This window comes from Acanthopagrus latus, chromosome 1 (genome assembly GCF_904848185.1).
Source record: "Acanthopagrus latus isolate v.2019 chromosome 1, fAcaLat1.1, whole genome shotgun sequence".
NCBI classification, from domain to species: domain Eukaryota; kingdom Metazoa; phylum Chordata; class Actinopteri; order Spariformes; family Sparidae; genus Acanthopagrus; species Acanthopagrus latus.
This window is the reverse complement of record NC_051039.1, coordinates 8972381-8994069: the sequence shown is the minus strand read 5'-3', so window position 1 is coordinate 8994069 and position 21689 is coordinate 8972381. Positions and strand designations below refer to the sequence as shown.

The following is a 21689-nucleotide window of genomic DNA, read 5'->3' as shown; positions in this document are numbered from 1 at the left end:
AAAATAAAAAGGTTTTCTTCTTATAAAATTACATGACACCCAAAATGTGGATGATCTCAGTTTGGATTGTCTTGGGTGCAGGTGCCACCAAAAAAGTTGCACCCTGGAGCCCTGGCACAAGAACGTAATATTGGATAGGCGTCAGCTCCATAATTTGAGTTTTGGTTAGGAAACCATTAGTCACGTACCCTCGTCATATCGTATCAAATTGTTGAAATCATAACAAAGAGCAATGTTTCTTGGGTCTCTTGAGCAATTTAGGGGAGTGCTTGAATCACACATGGGACAAGTAACGCTTGACAGCTGTTGTCATTTAGCAGGTTAACTGCACAGTGCAGGCAAAGCTCCAATCAAATTACTACATCGAAACAGTGAAGAGGGACACCTGAAGTTCACTCTCCTTCATAACATCAAAGAAGCAGGTGCGTTCAAAAAAAGTAAAAGAAAAGTAAGTCAAATTTAAATAAAGACTTTTTTTTCTGATTCTGGCCGAATAGGAGGCTACTGGAATAAAGGAGGATATAAATTATATTTTCTTTAACAAAATTAAATGTTATTTCAGTAGTTCAAGTTTAAGCTTGAAACACCAGTCACCTCTGGATATCATCATGAAAGAGTTGGTCTCTCTGATAGCTCTTCTGGTAGAGTCCCTGTGATCCTTGTAACCCAATCCACATGTTCATCTGTTGAAATACTCGTACTTAAATAAACACTGCTCTAATCGTCCAGTGCTTGCTTTTTTTCTGGACCCGAGGGCACAATTTGCTCAGCATCAGGTCAAAACACAGATAAAGGTGTTCTTATATGAGAATCTGAGCTGCTGGTTTAGAGCAGCTGCCTATAAATGTAATTAGGCCCACTAGGCTCCCCAGCAGCACCAAGGAGCTGGCTTGCGTAGAGAGAATAGGATTTCTGAGTTGACGTAAACAAAACTGGATATGGACGTAGACTTGTGGGAAATGAGCAGATGCCCAGACAGGCTATCCAGCTGTTTGCCATTTGATAATCGTGAGACAGAAAAGATGGTCGGCAAACTGGAAATCTCACAATTCGAGAACTCTTACATAGGCTTTGTTTGCAGTGAGGTGCGGGATTTCAGTTGCAAAGAGACACTTTGCTCATTGTGTAATGGTGCCGCATGAAGCAACTAGTGGAGGTTGCCAGATGTGGTTGCAGGGAGGTTAGACTTCATTCTGCTTGTGTGTTCTAAAGTGAAATGTGAATATCTAACTGACGTTACTGGGCTGTTACACAATCTGACATCTCAATGTGCATTTTCACCCGCTCAAAGAACATGTGTAGACTTCTAAATTCAGTTCATCCTATTTTTCACAAGCTGCAGTGCTTGATCCAAATATTCCTGCTCCTGATTTAAAACTGTAGACTTGATAATCTTGAATTATTGATATATAGATAAAAGTTTAACTAGGAAGCAGCACTGCTACTCTCCCAGGCTGAGGTGGACCAAACACACTGAAGCTGAGAAAAGAGAGGACCAGGTTTTGATCATCTTTAATTAAAGTGACACAGAGCCATTAAAACGGGCCCATTCAACGACTTTGCAGAGGGGCGAGACTCTAACCTGTGCTGTTGGAATTATAATGTGTTATAACGCTGGGCTTCAGTTTTGTTTTCTCAACTCTGTTTAATAGTTTTTACAATCTAAAAAGAAAGATCATATACAAAGGTATGTGGAAAAACAATCCACGTTTTAGATGTACAAGTTGTTTGATTCTTCTAAATTCTCTCTGCTTAAACAGCCTGAATCCCAGAAATAACTGTATTTTCGATGCCAACCAACAGACATAACTAATGACTAACTAATATATTAATAATACAACACTACCAATTTTACACATTAAGTGTGTTAGTGGTCTCAGGGAGTAACACAGCATATGTCATAAACGTTGCTTAGAGCCTTAGGTGGCTTCAGAGAAAACGCTGCATGAAAACTGGTAAGTTGCCTTAAGTGATGTCACCCAGTTGCAAAGGTGCATTGTGGGTAATGTAGGCGTACTGGTGTACTGTTGGATAATGTAAAGTTTAGAAACAATTAAATCAAATGTTTGGGATGAGCGTCATGTGGCTGTAGCATCCACTGTTGAATTTCAGGTGTCGACTTTTTATCATGTCATACCTTTAATTCTTTCCACATCTCATGTTTACTCTCTGTATATATATTCACTACCTAATAATGCCAAAATGCTTCCGTTTCACCCACTCTTAAAGCTACATGTCAGCCAACTCCTGTGTTCTGAAAACAAAATAAGCCACCTTTTAAACTTTAACATCAGGGGGGATAACTGAGCTTTCTAGGAAAAGTCCTGAATGTTTCCAGGAGGCCTTCGAATGAGGCAAGTGCAGAGGTTATGGCTGCGTGCAGCTTCAGTCTGGGTCAGCTGTGTCTGGATGTGCCAAATAAAATGAGTCCACATGGAGGAATGCAACTGCCGTGTTTCCTGGCCCCAGTTCAGTTTGAGTAACTCCAGTCAGAATATGAGAGAAACACTGGGTTATGCAACAGTCTTCTGTGAACAAAATCGTTGCTCTCACCCAGAATTTGTTGACTTTGAAAAGAAAAAAAAAAAAGACAAGTGCCAAGTATCTTAACTTGTAAATGCACCATGAAATGTAGAAGGAGATGAGGAGGAGGACGAGCAGCTTGTTGTAATGTTAACATATTGTATACCACAGAGTATTATACTGATGTTCCAACCTAGTCAGACAAATGCTGTCTTTAATTCCTGCTGCAGGTGTGAACTTCGAGCCCTGTCTGGTTGACATGTTCTCACACAACAGTGTCAGTGTCTCTTAAAGATTTATGAATAAACAGGCCTCGTCTAGTCACACTGGGCCGGCTTTAGGACGTGACTCATTCAGGAGTTTGTGAGCATTTAGTTCTGTGGTCCACATGAGAGCTTAGTTCAGGATACTTCATTGGTGAATGAAAGAAAACAACTGCAATGCCAAGTAGGGGGGAAACATGCAAATTGTGTATAAAACAAGCAAATAGGAAAGCAACAAAAAAAGCCACAGGTGACTCTCCACTAGTCTCAGCTTCCTGACAGTATCGACTCATGATTTCCTTTCACTATCTACGCTGAGATGAGTCCAGCTCTACTAAACTCAGGGAACTGTCTGGAGCAGCTGCGAACTAGCCAGCAGTACACAGAGAATGAAAGACACTTCATAAATCACTGCAGGAATGTAGCCTCATTTCCTCTCTGACCCCACCTTCTCAAAAGCCTCTTCTTCCAATTCCAGGAGAATTCTCTGCAGAGACCTGAGCATCGCGATCATGACACAATTCGCAGCTGTGAGTCTCAGAAGTTTAAAAAAAAAGAAAAGAAACTAACTGGAGGAACGTGTGAAGACAAAACAGAAACACTAATGAGAGGCAGACTTGATGAATGTTTTAAGTACAAAGGAAAAATAATTTCAAGCTTTTGCAGACATTGCTCCCACCTAATTATGGTTCCATTTCAAGCGTGAGACGTTACCGGCTCTTCCACTACTGGCTCTGCAAAGGTCAAAGAGTTATCTCTGTTGGATTACACTGACATTTTCAGTTTTATTGCCAGTAGTAGATGGTAGTAGTGATGGTGATCACAGCTGCATCATCACTGCATGGTGATGATGACAATGCTGAACTAATTGTGTTAGTCTTTGCATCGACGGTGTACTGTAAATAATTTGACATTTAAGGTTGCCAAAGCATTTTCACCACTTAGTTTAATTTGTGTAACACACTGAAGAGGTGACTGCAGTGAGACTGAATGAAACTCAAACTGCCAGTAAAGCATGTTCGACAGCTACAGCTGCACAAACACACACTATCAACAGGGCATATCAGGTCAATACGGCCCCCTAAATTTGTTTATCTCATGTTGCAATTCACAAAGTACAGTAGGCCGTGTTTTGTTTGCTTATTTCGGAATCACAATATTTGACTAAATATTTTGTCTTTTGCCTAATTTGCATCACATCGAACTTCAGTCTACAAATACGATGCGGCATAAGAGCTCAAACTAACTGGAGAGATGAGCAATGATCCTCTGCGTGAACCTACGGATGTGATCTTTGATACATTTCACCATATATGTAAATGAAAGCTAACAGTTTGTTGTAAACTGGTTTCCAATAGCTACAAGACCAAAATGACACACAAAATACAAATATCTCTTTGCAAGATAAAAATAAAAATGTTCCTATTATGCCACCAACTTTATACATGATATCAGGTGGTGATCAAATATCAGTGGAACATTTTGTGGGATTCATCTGGCTCATAATAACATGGAAGGCTTGCATAACAGTCCATTTTTTCCCCACTAGAAAAAAATGGACTGTTATGTGTCACAGAAATCCACAGGTGGACAAGGATGTTCTAAGAGAGCAGACTAAGAGGTGTGTCATCCCCGAGGAAATCATGAGAAACCTGAGCTGCAAGGTGCGGCTGCCATGGAAACACAGATAAGCCAACAGATGCCATGACTGTGAGCATTAGCAAACCACTTGGACGAACTCGGGCATAAAGCTGCCATACGTTGTTCATGACATTCACGCGGTTTAGTATAAGATTATGCCCAAATCCACCAATCAGAACCAGCCATAAAGGGATAGAAACATTCATATCACAGCATTAATATAAGCAAATTAACTTCAATATAAAGTGTGTCATTTGTCTTTAAACTTTTAAGTACTTCAGGTTCTTTTTCAGCTTGTAATAGAGAAGTGTGAAACTCATTTTAAATTTATTTAGTGCCGATACAGCTGCTAACTACCCGCAATGAATCAAACTGAATCATTCTGCAGCCAACAGCTCAACTGCAGCTACAACTGTAGCTTTAGAAGCACAAGAGTTTGAGACAATAAAATACAAAATTGCTTTAAAACAAGTTATGATCTTTAAATATTTCAGAAAACGCATTTGCACACAGTAGTGACTTATGCCGGATCTCTAACACCGGAGGGGCACAGGATAGGCTGCTCCTCCTCCTCTAATCACAAACAGACCTCAGCTTTATGATTAGCTCATGAAGTTATAAAGTGAAGCTTTTCATGTGTTCCTGGATACGCAGAGCATCCCCTTTTCAATGAAGTTAAAAGGAACACCATACTGTAATGATCTGCAGGGAGGGGTTTCTCTCCAACCTGATGAAGGGAGTAAAAAACAGGGAAACTGGAGCTCCAGGAACACAGCCGGGAGGATTGATGCATATGTCATCATTTATCAGAGGAATCAGATCATATGTATCATATATAAGATTTAATTTATTCGATTTGGATGACGCCAAAATTACCAATGCATATTGTGAGCTGGTCTGAACAGATCACTGGTTCTCATTACATTAAGTCATAAATTTATGTGTTCAAAACTTGTATCTTGAAGTAAACATGCATTGAACTCTGATCCTACCCTCTCACTGAGGTTACAGTATGCAGAAACAAGTGATAGTGGCTGAGAAAGAGTTATCCTTCCCCTTTTCACAAGACACTGAACCATCAAAATAATGGAAACCCATTTCTGATCTGATTGCTCAATACTAATGGCATTACGCACAATACATGACCCAAATAAAAACGATAAGTGTAGCCATAACAGAAATCAATTCAGAAGATTTCAGCATGACATCAGGGTCAAATATCCTAATTAAACAATATAAAAAAGGAATAGAACTACATGTATAAAAGTTAGATGGTTTGTGCAAAAACAGAAAAGACTCCTGTGCAATAAATCAGAATAATCCCACTGAGAAAATACCAACAAGTTATAAATTCCTTTCATCATTTCAAGTGCCAAGATTACAAACACATGCTGCGAGGCGACAATGCAATTCAAGTGTACATTTAAGCCTGAGGCTCACCGGAACAACAGAAACTGCAGCGAGATGTACTGGAGTAAAAAGAAAACACTAGTAACATCAGCAGCAGCAGCAGCATTGACAGTTTCCTACAAGACACAGAAGGGGCCAAACCTGTCAGTCGAGGGACTGCGTAGGGGCTCTGGAAAAAGCCTGCTGGTGCTTGGGGGAACAGAGTGTTATCTGCAGCTCCGCAGACCTTCCTCTTTGAAGTGATGCTGAGCCACCGACTGAGCCAGGGGCAGCGAAGGTGGAAGGTGGGAGGCTGGAGAAAATGAGGAGAAAGCAACAAAGGTGAGAAAACAACTGTGGGTTACAAATGATACGGACTCGGGAGAGAAATAAACAAACCGTGCCTGTTAACGTTTGTTTCGTGATGCGGAAAAAAAAATAAATGCACCTCGGAGATCGTTTGTTTGGAGCGGTGCTGAAGAGTCTGAGGTCACGCCACGAGCGTACGCTTTTGTTTTTTTCTTTACTTTTAATGTCTTGTTTAGGGAGGCTGTCTCTCGGGGAGTGATGAAGAGAGCATATGGTGGCCATGTGTCGGAGGATGTAGGAATAGGGGAGGGATTGTACAAGAGATACAATCACATGGCGAAAGCGAGGAGGAAAGTGAATTGACAGACTGGTTTGCCTCCTCCTTCTGTTTACTGAACTCTCCCCTGAAGGATTATCCTCTCTGATAGACTTAAAGGCACTTTTACTGAGCTGCCAGCTGCCTGCATCTCCCAGCGGAAAGCCACCCGGGTCAAGTCTGAGGGAGGATATCCTACTATGACAAAGCAACACATTCCTGTAGAGCTTTTAATTCTGTAACGCATCAAAATAACCCCTTATTCAGCTTTGATCTGAGGAGGAACAGGGTGACGTATGATTGATGGAATAAAGAATAGAACAACTTAAAATGAACGTCCGTATCCGGCGTCTAGGGTGTCTACATCCACGCATTTTGAGTGCATCCGTGTCTACTTATAGCTGTGATCGACTCCGATGCATTTTTGTGCCACAGAATGCGTGACCCAACCTACTTTAATTTTGGTAAACAGTAAATAATTCATCCAGAGGAGAGAGCATGTGAACCAGAGAACTGTGATCTGTGTGGCTTTAAACTGAGACGATTTTCTAGGCAGTTTCTACATTGGCAAACTGTACAGAGAAAAAGTTACCTCACATTCGGTTTGTTGAACGTACAAGAAACCTCAAACAGACTAACAACAATGTTATACAGGTAATTGCCATTCGCACCTTTTAATTTATCATTTCTGGTCTCAGAATTTGGAAAAAGTCTGAAGGACAGACACTGATGAGTGAGCCAACTGTAGAGTCGACACCTGTGAGGCAGGGAGAAGACAAGGACGGGATGCTGCAGTGACCTTGGCTTCTTTGTCGATTAAACCAAATTTGGAAGTGAAGAATTAGGTCAGTGGTTCTCTGTTCTGGTCCGCAGAGTACATCGACTTTCTGGTTTCCATTCAAGACATCCAATCATCTACTAATTTAGATAAATGGCCTGGCTGACAGTATAGAAACCCAACAACACACTTTCTTGGAACGGGTGTGTGTTCTTTAACTAACTATGATTTTCCTGAGTCATTAGCGGGTGTATCCTTGCTGACCTCTGTTGGGCTGATAAAATGCCAGCCAATACTAATTGCTCTCTATCAATATTTAACTTTAAAAGTGGCTAATAATAATCAAGGTGACTGTGATAGGAGACACAAAGTGCATTTTCATGACAGCAATTATATATGTAATCCTAATCTGGTCAGCATTTGTTCAATGTGCAGATTAGGCATCTTCGTAGCAGGTACAGGTGGAACAGTAACCGGCACTGATGATGTTGGTCTGGGATGAGCATTTAACGCCAAGGGATATGTGGACCGACCACCACGTGACAAGAATGAATCCATAGCCCACTTCAAAATGACGACAACTATATCTTATGGTTGTGATGTGTCAGTTTCTCTCGTTGCAGATAATGTTGATGCAGCACAGGGACTTTGTTGTGAAGCAGTAAAAAGTACCTCGTCTCAGTGCCTCTCTCTGCTCCGCTAGCGAAGAGCAATAGTAGCTAACATTAGTTTGAAAATAGAGACCTAACGAGAGGCTTCCAGTGTAACAGTAAAGTTCCACAGAGCCCCTTCGGTGAAAATTTAAGACAATCATTTTTGTGAAAACAACAGATATGCTAAAGATGTGACTTCCGTTCTTCAGCAAAAGCCCATTTAGGTGGAAAACCCCAGATTAGTTGACTAATTAACTAGGAAGACACAGCGCTAATTGTGATGTGCTGAAATACAATTTCACGCAGCATTTAGTAAAATGCAGGAAGAAAGTCGCTAAACAGGAGTCACATTTTCTGAATCTACCCCATCATGCCATGTTGTGTCGAACTACAGAAGAAAGAGTAAGGACTCCCTAATTGGTCCAGCAATGCCTGAAAGTCTTTTTTTCTCTAACTTTAGGTCCACATTGACCCTTTAATTCAGTGTGCAAAGTAGATGAATGAACTCTGTGTTCGCATAATGTGGGAACTAAACGTCATCCCTGCAGTCACACAATCTTATTAAAATCAACAGGTTAAGAACCTGAGGTAAACAACAATAGACAATGACCAAACGTCCTAGAAAATCAATATAAACCCAGGATTGGTGAACTTGTAAAGAAGTCTGACCGGGTCCTCTTGGACCATGAGACAGTGGGAAACCTCTGACCAGGCGCGTAAGAGAAGCCTCCATTCACAAAGACAGCCGTTTCCATGCCAACAGGACCTCTGCTGGGAGAGGCCTCTTTTCAAATGGTTTTCATCCCGCACCTCTGCTGCAGTCAGAGAAGGACTGGTGGGCATTTGAGAGGCAATGAGCTGTGGGTGGCAGTGAAGAGATGCAATTGTGTTAAGGCAAGATGGAAAAGGTCTGAGCTGAAAGCCCCAGAGCCTGTGTAGTCTCTGACAGGAAATAAAACCAAGGCTGAATGTGGCTCGGTGTGCTGGAGAGCTACTTGTACAGACTTTGAGACATAGTGAAAACATGTTTACAGTCAAACTGTATGCAAGACAATCAGTTGAAGTACTGTCAAAAGATGGCTGTCTTGCAGCAGCCTCAGAACGAGGCCTTTATATCTACAGAGGGAGCAGGGAGACGGACGGAGTCCATCATGTTGCTACAGTGGCCCAGCATGGACAAAATAAACACTAGGCCTAGACCAGGTCTTTTGCGTTTTTCCCCATTTTTAGTGCCCACCATGACAAGGGGAATGTGAGATCTATCAATCTGATCACAATCTGCAACCTCACAACTCGATGCCACTAAATCCTACACACTAGATCTTAAATCACAGGGAACACCCAGGCTGCTGAGGGAAGATCTGCCCTTTTGTGCTCCTACATGATGAGTGAAAGGATGCTGGAATTGTTTAAAATGTGTTTTATCAGCACTGTAGCACAAAGAAACAAAGAAAATGTCTCTCCCAGGACAGGATGAAGAGGGATCCTCCTCTTTTTCTCCTCTGTGTTGTAAGTCATCTTTGAGATCCTTTAAGATCATATGCGACTGCCACTGCATTATTTTTTAACTACAATATATCCACAATCGTCTCTTTTGTCCCAGGCTGCGACTTCCTCTTGTCCCCGCGCTGTGTCACACAGCGTTCACACTACAGCCCACATCAAAGCAGTATGCCTGGGAGATTCCTCTTCGTGTTCATTAACCAACCAAGAGCTACATGGCACAGCACTGAATTATTAACGTGCTCCTTGTGCCTCACAGATACAGAGAGGAAGGCCAGTCACAACTGCAGAACACACTCACACTCTGCTGTAAATCTCCAGTAAACCCCGAGAGTGAAACTCATTAACAAAGCATATTAAATAAGCACAGACCAGAAAATACCGTCACATGATTGATGACAGTAGCATAAACGAGGAGAAATGGGACGAAAGCAGGCAATAAAAAAAAAAAAAAATCAAAGTTTAAAGATGTGGAGTTTCATTTTTTAGTGAGCACGAGTAGTGGATACAATATGAGAGCGCTGATTAACAGCAGAGCGCGTCAAGCGAAGTGAAGTTTCAGGTAAATTATCACAGGGAAATTAATATCTGCAGGTGTGACGGCAGACAGATTTTGAGCTCGAAGTCTCAAAATGAACAGGGCCATATTAAAACACTGACAACTTTTAACTGCCATCCGGAACTTTATACAAAATCAGATTTAGGCCAAAAACCGGCTTATAGTTCGAATTTAATTACAACTTTGTTAACACAGGTTCCACGCTGCTGAACGTTATCCGATTATTATCTGGCAACATGAGCCCCCGCATCATTTTCCAGCATTAAATCTAAATTTCTCATATGATGCTGAAATACTTCACCTTCTTGCTAAATGACACGTTTTTTTTAAAGATAGCACAAGAGACTGTATTTCATAACGATGTGCACCATCTTGCAGCAATCAAATTTTAACCTCAAGTATCTCCCACCGTTTCAAATCAACTCAGTTGAGAAGAACTACAAAAGCTAATGCTAGCATGCTCCAAATTCATGTGAAGACGGTTACATTTGATACTAGGTCCTAAGGAAACAGTATGATTCAACTAAAAGGCGTGATAATGTTTGTATAACTGTTGGTAATACAAGTTTGATACAACACCCAGAGAAATATCAATACTATTACATCAATACTACAGAAAACAAGTACTGAAAGTGTTATAAATATTCAGAATCCTTATACATCAATACACTGACAACACTAATGACTTCATAAGCTGTTACAGGCTCTTTCGCAGCAATCACCTGACACTTAACACGATCTTTCAGTGTTGCATGTCTCCTCATTACTTCCTATAAAACAACAGATACCGAACCACAGTAAGCCGTCAGAACATGTGTTGCACGTGTGCTGCATTCCAGACAGTGACATGGGTTAGGTAAAAAAGCAGATCGATGGAAAGTAACAAGTCCACAATGCAATGCCCTTTAATTTTATAGACGCAAGGTTTGTAGTGCGACTCTAAACCGGTCAGTGACGGCGCAGAATGATGTTGACTAACAAGCAGCCAAAATCTCAATTTTGCTGCTCAACAACTGAGTGTTTTCTTATAGAAGGAGTAGTGAAGCCGAGAACAAAGAAGCGATTTTGGACCCAGCTATCCGGTGGCCTTAGAGTTTGAAGATCAAAGCCCTAACATGTGCGTTATAACGTCCAAACATCTGACCTACTTTCAGGCCTCTGTGATGCTGTTGTCTGTTTTATAAAAAGTCATCAAGTAGGACTTTGGGGCAATAGTGCAGTACATGAGATTTCCTGGATTCCCTCTCTCTTCAAGGTGACTTGGACCTCCCCACAGAAAAGCCCTTTAATTTCCTCTTTCATTGATCTCACTTTCTCTCAAGTTTCTCAGCCCACACACACACACACACACACACACACACACACACACACACACACACACACACACACACACACACACACACACACACACACACACACACACACACACACACACACACACACACACACACACACACACACACACACACACACACACACACACACACACCGCTGATGGCTGGCTGGACTTTTGAAGAGTCTTCTAATCTTTTTGGTACTCCTCTTCATGCTTATTTATTTCCTCTTGCATTCACTTATTATTAACACCTTTGAGCACGTCCCCTCACTGTTTGCCTCCACCTCTTGCTCCTTCCTCCTCTCCTTTTCCAGTTTCTCCCCGCTAATCCCTCCATTACCACATTTTTAGATGTACTCTCTCCTCTAGACCTGCCTTTCTATCCCCCACAAACCTGTGATTATCTGAAATCGTTCAACTGAGAGCACAAAAATGACTCAGACATCTGAGAAAAAAGTGACACATGATTCAAATAACACTTCCCACTGTCAATCTCTCCTCCAAATTCAAATTGTACAGCACAAACATTTCCTTACCACTTGGAAATCTGACTGCTTTTAACACCACACAGGACCACTGGCTTGTTCTCTCGCTAATCTGGAAGAAGTCCTCAGACTCAACTTGACCAGCAGCCCTGATTTGGGCCACCAATGCCTTCCCTTTCCCCCTGTCTATACTGTGCAGGCTCATCAAGTCATGAATCATGTCATGAATCACTCATTATCCAAATGTCCCAGTATTTTACACTTAACAGTGTTTCGGGTCCCAAAAGGCCTGGAAGACTGCCCATTCAAATCAGACTGCACTCATCATTTCTAAAGCACTCAACTTCGACACAGAAGCTTCTCTCTTCAGCCCTCATCCTCCGAAGTCCTTCCTGCTGCTACCAAAGTTCAGCAGCCAACCTTATTGACTTTGGATATTTCCAATGTATGGTAGAAAACTTAAAACGGCTTCTTCTTTTTCTTAATCTGAAGCAGACAAGTGCTGCACCTCAATTAAAAGCTCCTTTTACAACCCTGTCCTCCAGACCTCATCATTCCAAATCCTGCCAGGTTTGTCTCCTGAAAACTGGATGTCAGTCCCGTAAAAGTTACCATCGATTTACACAACAAGTACTTTACATCAGAGCAGACATATACAGGATTTTGGGGGCTGATGTTGATACTGATATTGTAATTTTGCATTGGCAATAACTCCAATGGGGTTTTCAGATAGTTGTGACAAAGATACATAATGGAGGCAGGATATGTTACGTTTTAACAATTTACTTGACAGTCAAACAGTCAACTTCACTGCAAATTTTTTAGGTAAATATTGTCCCTGGCATCTTTTTCTGCATTACAATCTCCACAAAGTAAGTTTTCATATGGGGGGATATTGGTAATATCCGTCAATAATATCAGCCAACCGATATATTGGCCAGGTTCTACTTTGCATTGCAAAGATATGGAAATAATAGGAGGAAGGGTTAGGCTAGTGGGAGTGTTCTGAACCAGGACCATTCATTTTTTTTAAATGTTTATGTGGATTCCCGAACAGTTACAGAAACAAGAAGCTGTTTTAAGTAGTGAAAGTTCAGTGATAAAATTCTGGTGCATTTAACAACAATAGAAGAGATTGCAGTCTACGAGGACCTGTGGACTTCAATAAGAGGTGTCTTCTATTTGTCTCACTCCATTTCTATTAGGGGGTTTTTAGTCAGGCAATTTTAAAACAAGACCCAATTTCTATAAGTTCACAGTCTGTCATGCTGTTATCCTGAGTTGCCCCGAGTAAAGTGATGCAGCTAAATAAAAGAACTTAATGATCCAATAAAATGCGATTCGACTCAGGGCTTCTCCATTGATAATTCTAATCACTGGCATTTCGGGGGCAGTCTTACTTACAAGTTTCCTCGTGTTTATAAAAATAAAAATAATAAAATGCCCAGAATATGACCTTAAGAAACCTCTCCACATCCTCCCCTGTCTTACAGAAGTAAAGAGGGATGCAGTACAAAGAAATCTGGACTGTCCAAATCAGGAGCAAGCAGTTGACAAATGACCTTTGAGATGGTTGTGGTTTCTTCTATTTCCCTAATAAGCCATGATTACATGATGCGTTTCATAACTGGGTTAACATTCAGAGGGTTATGTGGTTGCCTCCAGAAACATTCTTATCAGCTTCACAAAATACATTTCGATGAACGGAGCATATATCAGCACTTAATAATGTAGGTTACAAAGGTCCTATCTATTGTTATTAATGATAAAGAAACGTTAGCGTAGAGCTCCTCAGACCGGTCCCGTCTCAAAGAATGTATGACACCTGAAACACTCCTCCCTATTGATATCTTAATGACCAATCTCAATCATCGTACCCCCCTTCATGTTTGGTCAATATCAGCTTCAAAGCCAGGAAATCTCACTGTCCGTATGAGAATGGTTTGAGGAAGGCCCTGGGGTCAGTTACGCAGCAACAGTCAGGAGTGTGGGAATGTGAGGCTTTCTACAAACAAAGTCTAGGATAGCCTTCATCCCTCACTCTCCAAGGCCTTGCAGCAATAATCACAGCCAGAAAACAGTATTTCATCACACCGATCCATGTGAACTGAAAAGATGCCATTCCTGTCTCAGTATTGCCCGCCTACCATTGTACTTACATTCTGCGATGCTCGCTTATTTATACTGCCTCAGTCTAGAGACGGAGGAGCTCATTATGTCCCACACAACTTCATACATTGAACTGAAGGGTTCAGTAGTGGCTCGTGGTGTTTCAGATGGCTTGTAAATATGAAACTGCACTTCAGAAGAGCCGCCGAACACCAACCAGTTAAATGTAGGAAAAGACCAGGTCATCAATGTCATTTTGAAAATTACCATATCACATGTCTAGTTCACCTGTTCCCAAGCCTGGCTTTTTAATTAGAGCTTGACCCCGATTCAGTTTTTGAATTTGTATCTTGTACTTTTGCTAAAAGCTCTTGTCGTCAAGCCATGTTTTGTGTGTGTTCAGAGTGGAGTCAATTTGAACTTTACTGCACTTAGACGATCACAAGCATTTCCAGTTATTTGCCAATGTTTTCTTTTAAGGCCATCAGCACAAGTTAAAGTGGTGGCAGCTGCTTACGTAACTGAATGGGCTTAATGGACAGATGACATGTCTCAAATCAAACGCGGGCCCTTGAATCAAAATCATAATGTGGCAGACTTTATCAAGTCAACAGAAAACTGAACCAGCTGGGGTTCTTTTTTCTGTTGGCTCTTCTCATTCCATTCATTGATTGATGAATAGTCAATATGGTTGTGTCTGAAACAGAAGCATGGTAGCCTGTCAGAGCTGATAAATACCACAACAGAATAGAGATTTTCAGTGTAAGCTGGAAACCTGCAAAAACCTCATCTGTTACCTCACAAAGAACCTCTCAGCAGTGTGCTGCTAGAAATGAACATTGAAGAGACAACTAACACCGATGCAACACCTATAAATTCCATCTTAAAGCTTCCCATGTATAGCTTTTGTTGACACTGTCTCAGGGGTGTTTTTTTATTTAACTGTTCATACAGAAAGTTGTTTAAATCACTTATTGCCTTGTTGGAGTTTTTGCAGATCTAATTAGAAAGGTAAATAGTAGAGTATCAGTCTATTGACTGCATGCAAACAGTTGCATTCTGTGGTTTGTACATGGATCTTGTGCAAAAGGAAAAGCACATTTGCAGATGCACTTTTGTAACCTGTGTGACGTGAAATGTTTCTTCAATTTCTCACCCCGAGGATGTTGTGTGAAGGTGAGACTCTTATCTTACACTGTCCTAAAAGACACTGTCTCAAATATAAAAGACACGGACAGGTAAAGTATAATCCATTACTCTTTCCTTATCACAGCTTTCTTACTGCTAAAAGTAACCAGTCGTATGGAAAAGCACCTATTATAAATTATTGTAGTATTATAAAAGAGTCCTGTATGTATTTTGTGATCATGGGTTAACAAGCCAGGGTAACAAACCAATGGACGGGTCCCAATTATTGTCATCCAACCTAATAAAATTTTACTCTTGATCTATAAAACATTTTTTAGTCTTAACTTCGGGACCAAGAGACAGATATGTCTCAACAAGGACAGTCTCAGTCCTGAGAGGCCAAGAATGCACTTAATCTAGCAGGCAGGGTGGACAGGCAGTCTGGGTATTTTCCCAAAAAGGAAATAAGGGCCACTAGTCTACAAGTCCTTTGAAACCAACACGGTGAAGTTGGTTAAACCCTGCGCTGTCAGCTGTGGCTTCTCAGTCAGTCACCGTGTGTCATCTGACCCGACTTCACAACCCTCCTCCTGATCTTGGTCAAACATGGGTTTGGACACCGCTTTTGTGAAGTGTCTCTTCTGTTTGGAGTGGTGATCTGTTTCAATGCTAATTATGTTCCAGACTAGAATAACATCACAAGACAAAGACAACATATGTTCAAATAAGTCCAAGTAATGTAGAGTGTATTGAAGTCCAAGTGGATATCAAGTTTTGTTTCATCAAAGGTTCAACCGTGCTTGTTGAGGTAGCTACTGAGAAGTAAAGGCACCACTTTTTCTCTCACCTAGGACCAGAAACCCCGATAATATTTACAATCTTATAATCACATAAATGGTTCCACGCTGCAAGCTCTTACGCCAAACATGCATAAAAACCGGGATGGGAATCAAAACTGAAATATCAGACAGACTTCTAACATCCATTTATAGCAACAAGCACAGACTAAATATTAGCTACAAGTAAAAGAAAAAACTCAGTGTAATACGATACAGCTGCTCCACAAACAGCTTCCAACATGAGTTAAAATCACCACATCTCTGACAAACTAGATATCATAATCTTTATGAAGACAGGATATGTCTGCTGCTGCAGAATGGGTTTTTTGTTTGTTTGGGGGGTAGTCTCAGTATAGATGAGGGACAGATTGTTGCACCTTTATCTGGCCAATGCATCGTTGCTACAAGACTCAAGCTACAAGCCTCCTTTTATAGCACAAGCGCTCCTGTGCTGCAAAGTGTTGGCTCCACAAATCCATGAACATCCTACAGGCAGCCAGCTGTCCCGTGGATCTCCCCTGACATCTGACAATAACATGTCGAATTAGCTTTAACATATCGGACCTAAGTCGACTTAGCATGAGGTCTGCTGCTAGTACTTTTCGGACATAAATCCTCGACTTTCAGAGAAAAAGATCATTCCACTCTTAACTTTGCGCGCTCCGAGCAGGGCGGATGAAACTCACTCTTCTCAGATGTAACGTGTTGCATGAGGACTGAACTTTCTCGCACTTTTGCAGCCTTTCACTTAGTTTGTGCAGCTTGTTTAAAAGCCACAGTGCTGTGACCCGAGTGAGCCAAACCGGGTACCAAACTCGGTCAGACTGGTTTAATTAGCGCCGGAGACATCACAACGCCATACGTCCAGCCCCCGAGAGCTCAATCTGACACCGTTAACTTCTTTTCCGAGCGCATGAAAGCTCCACATCAACACAAGTGCTATAAGTTGGCTAGCGTTAGCCATGCTAACTCGGCGAGCTAACAGGCTACTCGTTAGCTGGCTAATGCTAGGCCCGCTTCTACTGGTCCATGACTACAACATTACCCATTTGTGATCTTGCACTTTGTAATTGAGTGGTGTGTTTACCTCAGAAGTGTTGGGGTGAACAAAGACAACAGGCCTCTCCGGTGATTCCCACAGGTCGTGTATCCAAAGCGAGATATCCTCTGGAGCTTGAAGCTAAAGCTACACAGGGTCCAATGAGGTTAAAAGGCTCCTTCTTTCGCTTCTTGGTTTCCCACCAGCAGCAGCAGCAATCAGTGTTTGCATCTAACTAACAGGGGCTAGCAAGTTAGCAAGATCAGCTAACTAGCCTCTACAAGGCAACACTGCAAGCCAAGTTCGTGTAATGTTAGCTGGCTAGTGGGACGCCGCTAACGTTAGCTGCTCTGTCAGATTCACCAGAGTGTTGGTCGACCCCTTGGCTCCGTTTCTGTCCTGGGCGAGATACGATGGCCGCCGACCATTACAGGAGGGAAAACACATCCACTGAGAGCAAACAGCGTGCCAGTTGTGGATGATTCGCCGTTCACAGCCTCTTCAGCAACCGCCAGGTTTGTTCGTCTCCTGACTCTCCACCGACTGGAAAGAATGGCTGTCGCAACATGATGACGACATCGTTTTTGTTTGCTAGTGGGCGCTCGAATGTGATGTAACACTACGCTCCCGGATGACACCATGTGAGGAGGAGGTCACATCAATATTTGTCTTTACTTTCAGTTATATAATAACATTATTCACAGACATGATTTTGAATTTGATCATAGTGTAAAATAAAATCTAATAAATTGAATTTAATACCTCTGATAAATAATACATATTTGTTCCTATAAAAACATGACTGTAAAATTGCAGCTGTCAAATAAATTGATTGTTGATGATAAACTGGCTACATCAGAGTTAACCAAACATGAAAAAGCATTGTCTTTTTAGTCAGAAATATAGTTTGAGTATGTTTATAATTCATGGTGTGGATATTATATTTCCGGCAATTGAATAAAAAAAAGATTCTGCAAGTCATTTTAAATCGTGACGTAGCATCTCAAATAAATGGAAACCCTTTTAAAATAAACCCCTCAAATATAATGAGAAAATTAGTGTCTTGAAAAAAAAAAATGACTGAGAATTGCAAAATGATTTTTGAGGCACTGAGTCATTATTTTTAGATACTGAGTCATTATATTAGGAGAGTTTCTTAATATTTTGAGATACTGAGTCATTATATTAGGAGAGTTTCTTAATATTTTGAGATACTGAGTCATTATTCTGTCAAAGATTGTCAGAGGGGAATTATAAGCAATCGTGAATTCATTTTAAGGACACATATAACCACACAAATCAGAGACAGATTGATCCCATGAAGATACCAATTTCTAAAATATTTTTTGATCTATCTTTAGTTTACACCAAAGGCTCTCTACAAATGTATTTCCATACAGTTAGATTAATTAACTGACTGTATCGAAACACTCTGACTGTATCTTCCATGTAGTTTTTAACGTCCTTGGTATGATGAAATGTAGAAGTCACGTTGAACAGTTTTCTGGGGAAAACCTCGGAGGGAAGGCACTCCCGATCCAACTTTACATGATGTATCAGAAATCCTGCTGGATGGAAACCTAGACCTAATTCTTTCCAGCACACTGAGCCTAATTTATTCACAGGGAAAAAAAAAAAAGAAAAGAAAAGCAAGTTACCATGGATGAGTTTTCTGCTGCTGCAGCTCAAGTTAGCCCTGCAGTGCCAGCCATGGTTAGTTTTGGCTCATGGTCATTTTCATGCCCTGTATCTGGATCCTCCAGGGACAGTCTGAAACCCTGAGATATCACTAAGCACCAAACACGTGATCCTGAGAAGTGTGGAATTGAAACTGGCATCTGGTCAATGAAGACTGAAAAGCAGACCCTGGAAACAAAGGAGGACTGTAAATATCCCGACTTTGTTCCTAAATGCTCTCTGTAGCCGTTTGCTTTTATGGAAGCTGCTCCTGGAAGCGGCTCCTCGCAGAAAATCTTGACTCAAGGCTGGAGTTTTTTCCTCGATGTGTGGCTTTGGCTGTTTTGTGAAACCAAACACCAAAATGTACCGGATAATCCTAAGTGTTGCATGTGTTTGTGTCCGGGGCGTAGCCAGCTGGATTTTAGAGATACTGAGATCGAATCTCAATAATTCCGCAAAAACACACACAGATCACTTTGCAGGGACCTGAAAATCATCTGGAAAATCTTTGATAAATGCGGATGTTTGTTTTTGATGTGATCCGTCACTCAGGTTATTTATTTATTTATTTTAATCTTTTCTGTTTTCTAGTGTTCAGAAATAAACAGTTCCCAGAGTTTCCCTACATGCTTGTCTAAAAACGTGGCACCCTGTCTTGTTGCCTTTTGACCTCCGAAAATAAAGTCTGGACTAGTTTTCTTTCTCACACATGTAATTATAAACATATATATTCATATATATTGTGCAACAGAAGTGTTACGATTTCTTCTAGGGACCTCTCCCAATAGTTGAATGGAATCATGTATTATGAGCATAATGTCGGTCTGACCCTTTTCTGCACAAGCTATGACACAACATGGGTCAAAAATGAGCCGTGTTCATGTTATTTCATCCATCACTGATTGCTCCTTTGCTTTGTCTTTTTGATATCAAATAATTACCTCCACCAAGGACGTTATATGCTGGTTGGTTTGTCTGCAGGATTCCACAAAAACCACTGAAGAGATTTCCATGAAACTTGCTCGAAGGATGAGTCTCTGCTCAGAAGAGACATAACCAGGATATTTTCGTATTATTGTTCTAACGTTAGCTTCCTCGAATAGAATATGTCAAGTAACGGATGTCAAGGTCAAAGTAACCTCATTGTTCAAATATTATGTGCAGTTATCTTTCACATGATACCAAAGAGGTAGAGCAGTTGGAAAACAAGAGACCATGTTGCTGTAGGACCACACCAGCCAGGAAGGAAATAAGATTTGAATAAAAAGATTTGTTATTATCAAAAGAGAGTTAATTAAACTACACGGGAAATTCCGAAGGATGAAATAAATGTACTGCAAAGAAAAGGAGTCAGCCGAGTCGTTTGTGGCTGCTTTTGTTCATGAAAGGGTTGCGAATCCCATCATTTTGAACCTTTTGATGACAAAACGTAGGCCATGTGTTTCAGATGGCTCAGATTCACGGAGGAGAAACACAGAGGACGTGACCTCTGTGTGTTAAAGTTTAATCAAATGTTATCCAAATGGTACAAGAGGCAGCCTTTCATAAGAGGCAGTGGAAAAGTTTCACACGGTTTAAATTTGCTCATCACGACTCAACAAAGGCCCACACTCAAAAACTTTTGTGAAGACTCCTGTAAGGACACACTCTCTCTCTCTCACACACACACATACGGACGCACGCACGCACACACACACACACACTTTCCACTCAGAGATTGCCCAAGATCGAGTGAATGCGAAGATTGCGACAGACGGACGATGCTCCGTAGCATCACAGCTCTTGAAGGCAAACAAACACGGCTGTGAAATGGAGCTGATAGAGTGTGACAGGCTGCAACAGTGCCTGCTGGGTAGACAGTGATTCAGCCTACAAAGCTTGGAAAATTCAGGGCGACGGGTCGCAGGAAATGTGATGTTATGAATGTGTCCTCCGGGCTTTTTACATCACATTTCTGTTCACTGTGACAGACATGCCTTTAATCAAAAGCATCAACACGGCCCATCCTCACATGGCACAGTAAACACACCACACCTGGTGTGAGGCAACCTTTCCTCTTGGACAGTTCAAAAGTTTCATATGCTCGTATTTCCCAGTCAATACGTGAGTCAGAGTCGTGTTTTATTTACATGTAAACCTGTTTAGCCAGAATTTGGCACAGTGTGAACAATGTTAGAGGAAAAACCCACACCAGCTGCTGTGCAGCAGCTCAGGGTGGCAGCGGGGATATACAGTATTCATACTTCCTCAGTGAGGTAATGATTTGTTTGCATTTGTGTTTATTCACTCATTTATTTTAAATCCTTGGAGAACACGCTGGGGAAGAAGTCTCATTTACAGTGTTGCCATGCCAGAGACATACAGTACAGAGGATACAGCTGACATCTTTATAGAAATGAAGGCACGTAAGAAATCCGTCCATCGACTAATCCATTGGTTCTCAAACTGGGGAGATGTTCCGAGGGATCGCCAAATGTTTGTGGAGAAAAAAGGTAAAACCACATATTTTAGACTGGGGAATAGTTGTTACATTACAGTGCCTGTGCTGGTGATGTCATTTCCCTTGAGATGTTCACGAGAGTCGGTGTGCATGTTATGAGTGAAAGATGTTTTTTATTGTGAGGGGTTGCATCTCAAAAAGATTCACAATTAATGGCCAAAGAATTTCAGCTCTGTTCAAACTAAAGGATCGCAAAAGAAACGTTCAAAATTCAGGGAAACTCTCCAACAAAATGTGTTTTAAGAAGAGATTTAAGACACGGTTCTGATTCAGCCGGACTCACCTCATCACAGCCTCTTGGCCCGACTGCAAAATACTCTGCTCCCGTCCAGGTTTAAACCTAAACTCAAACACACAAAAGACGTCTGCCTGTATGGGACTAAAAGGTCAGGAATAAACCAAGAAAGATCTCACTGAGTGACCTTGAACAGAGTTCTCGTGTCATTTTAGTTTGCTCAATAATGAGAATCTTTATTAGACTTTATTAAAAGACTTATTCAGAGTTGGTCAAAAATGATGTCTTGATGTTTGACAATAAGGTAAAAAGGCCGAGTTGGATATAATGAATTTAGTGTTGCGCTCTCATCCAGTGAACTTGTGAGAGACAACTCTAAGAAAAAAAGGTTCAAACTAAATCTG

At 41.2% G+C, this 21689-nt stretch overlaps 1 protein-coding gene across 2 annotated transcripts in view; it reads right to left on the bottom strand.

Annotated features, from left to right (window-relative positions):
* Window positions 1–17440, bottom strand: part of fbxw7 (F-box and WD repeat domain containing 7) — a 124997-nt gene extending 107557 nt beyond the window's left edge. The window contains exons 1-2 of one of the 2 annotated variants that reach the window (XM_037099933.1): window positions 16919–17440; window positions 5979–6129 (exon numbers count right to left, since the gene is read on the bottom strand). The gene's annotated coding sequence lies outside the window, so the exon portion shown is untranslated. The remainder of the gene's footprint in view (window positions 1–5978; window positions 6130–16918) is intronic. The other variant, XM_037099942.1, reaches the window with a different exon arrangement.
* Window positions 17441–21689: the final 4249 nt, after the last annotated feature.